We start from the raw sequence: 3,180 nt of genomic DNA, 5'->3' as shown, positions 1-3,180 counted from the left end.
TGATTTGCTTTTCTTTAAGGCACTTCTAGGGCTGCCAGCCACTGCGCGTTTCCTTCCACGTCCAGACATTCCGACAGGCGAGGAGACACAGAGGGCTGGAGGTCTTCAAAACACTTGGGTGCTTGGGCTACAGCTAATGGACAGCAAGAGGAGGCAACAGCAAGGTCAGTTCTGCTCTTCCACGTCAAGGAGAAAGCTTGTGCTTGTCCTGAGGAAAGAGCTCACCACACACCACAGTTCATCAACAGCAGAGCTAAAATTTTAACAGTTATTACCCCTTTACAGCCTGCCTTTTAGGAGAAGGATTGCATTGCAAAACCTGTCAAGGGTTATTGAAGTTAGCTATGAAGGGCTCAAAAAAAGACAGGCTTTCCCCCGCTACTTGGATTGTATTTAGGATTGAGGCACAGTGGGTTTTCTTTAGCAAGATTTTTTTTAAACACCACAACTGTTACCTCAAAGCTAACTTGAGGCCTGTCTCTTCTTTCAAGAGCAAGCTGCTCTTGAAAAAAAAGCTTCTACTATCAAGTTACAACTTCCCTCCATTTCAAATCTAAAAATGGAAAAATTCTTGCAGCCTACAGTTTGTTATACCCAAAATACTCCAGGACTTTCATACACAGCTTTAAATTAATTCCTTAAGTGGTATTCTCTGGCTTCTATGAGACTACTGGAGGTCTTCAGTACCAGAAGGAGAATGAATTGATTTAGACAGCACAATGCAGACTAAAGAAGTTACCATCTACTTCCTCATGATAAAGAAAATTACCCCAGCTAGAACACTCTTACAACTGGAGTAGCAGAACTACTCATTTAAATAATATTTCTAGTCTGTAAGTAGAGGACAATTAACTTCCAGCACAGCTGTTTGCAAGAACACCCATCACACATTAATATGCAGGGTTTTTACAGAAAAGTTTAACTATTTAAGAAAAATTAGAATAAGATCTGAAAAGAAGGTGAAAAAAAGTAAAAAAAAAACCCAACCAAACAAAAAACAACTCAGTCCCTAATAAAGTCCAAGCAAACTAAGCCCTATATCCCTATCACCAAACAACACTCTTTCTAAATAATCCACAGTACAGTCATACTGTATAATAGAGGCAGCTAACTTACAAAATAACATGAAGCTCACAACCCCAAATCTTCCACAATACATTATAAATGAAAAGTACATCACATTACCTTCAAAAAGTCTTATTTTTCCCCCCACTCTGCGCCTTGCTACAACCTGAGCCCAAGCACAAACAAGCCAGGTAACACCTTTACCCCGGGCCCAGACGTTTTATTAGCAACTTTTTCTCCTCATCAGCGGGTCACCTGGGTAATTAATGAGTCATTTACACATGTGCTTCATCTTCCTTCACCTAATCCCTGATTTGGGGCAAAATAAAGTAATACATTACAGCTGCTCAGCAGCAAATTGGCTGGGGTGGGGGGGAAGAAGGCAGGCTGTCTGCAAGGGCTGAGCCAGAAATACTCCACCCACTGGCTGGAGTATTTCTGCCTGCATGCTATGTCTAAAAGCAATCCTCTTCTTCCTGCTGGAGCTTGATAAAAAAAGTACATAGGGAAAAGGGGCTTTGTAAATATATTTTTAGTTGGGTGGGAGGGGGAAACTGTGTTTTGCTTTAGATGTGTCCTGGGTAGAGTCATGTTTGGTTTACAATGCGTCTGAGTCTCACTAAGTGATGTGATAGGGCTGCTCCTAAGATTTAGGTTTCTGCCCCCTCTTCTGGTAACTCTGTCCCAGAAGGGGCTCAGGATTTACTGTGGCTCTGGTGCTGAGAGTCCTTGGTTAGTTCCTCTTTGTTCATGTGGGCAAAAATCCCACCTCAGGTGAAGGAATATTTTTGAGCAGCCTTTAAAGAAATGAGTGCTAACTTCCTGCTCATGCTCTTTCTGTGTTTATTTTCTGACACTCCAAGTAGTTTCTAACCAGGAACATACAAGAGCTGTGTCTGTGAATGGTATTTCAGCCACAGAAGATGACTGTTTAAACCAGAGGGTACTCCCAGAAGCCCAGGCTCTGGCAAAATACTCAGACAACAAAACTGTCATGAACAGTTCAGCCTTTGGCTCTGCCTGCCAGAGAGCTGAGGGTCAGAGCCTCACAGCGCCTGCACTGGTGGGTGGCTCTCACCCACTTTTCCTACAAGGATGAGCATTTAGTCTGAGTGAGGTTGAGTTTCCTGCCACCTCAGGGCATTGAACAACCAGTATGGGGTGCCCTCTGCATATCCAAACGCTCACCACGAGGACTGACGTCCTCTCAAAGCACAGCTGCCCTGTTCTCCTAATTCAGAGCCAGAAGAGGCGGCTGTGCCTTCCCTTCAGTAACCCAGACTTAGCAGAGGGACAGCACACTTCAGAATAACTGGCTGTTAATGGGATGCCCACGACCTTACAACATGTGGCAGTGGGGCTTCTAAATTTTCATTTCAGGCCCTTGCCAGAGCTGAAACAGTCCTTCCTCCACATGTTCAAACACACTCTTAAGGCCTGCTGGCAGGTTCTTTAGGGTTCTTTTATGGGGACTGAGATCTGTGTGAGTCTGAGATCTCTCTGTTAGAGAACAGAGAATAAAAGGAGGGGAAGGGAGGCAGGAGCAGGTCTCTTCCCTCTGCCATGTGTCTCTGAAAAAGAAGCTGAAAAGGCTTGCTCAGTCCTTTGAGAGGGCAGGCCTAGGTGCCTGTTTGTATGGAATGCGATATGATCCCAAATGGATTCGGGTCACCACATCTGATACACTTTTTAGTGTTTTCTGAGTGATACTTTAACACAGACTCAAAACTGAAATAAAAGTAACTATCAAGAGACACATTTTTCGTAATATCAGTTGGCTGTGATCCAGTCATAACAATATTACAAGTACAGCTGATTATGCCTAATAAGAATAGATAATAAAGGCTTGATTGCTTATTTTATTTATTTTATTTTTTAACAGATCAGGGAAAGAAAATAAGAATATAAACTAGCAGGAAAATAACGCAGGGTATGAAAAACAAACACATAAAAAAGGCTCAGTGAAGTGGACACAAAAGTTACAGGGAATCACAGAAAAAGACTGGGAGGGACCACAGTGAGTCACCTGCCCAACCTCCCTGCTCAAGCACGGTTGTTCTCTGTCAGGGTGGAAGGGGCTTGGAGCAGCCTGATTCACTGGAAGGTGTCCCTGCC

The sequence above is a fragment of the Passer domesticus genome, chromosome 2, assembly GCF_036417665.1.
Source record: "Passer domesticus isolate bPasDom1 chromosome 2, bPasDom1.hap1, whole genome shotgun sequence".
Taxonomy (NCBI): Eukaryota; Metazoa; Chordata; class Aves; order Passeriformes; family Passeridae; genus Passer; species Passer domesticus.
This window is presented reverse-complemented; position numbering follows the sequence as displayed.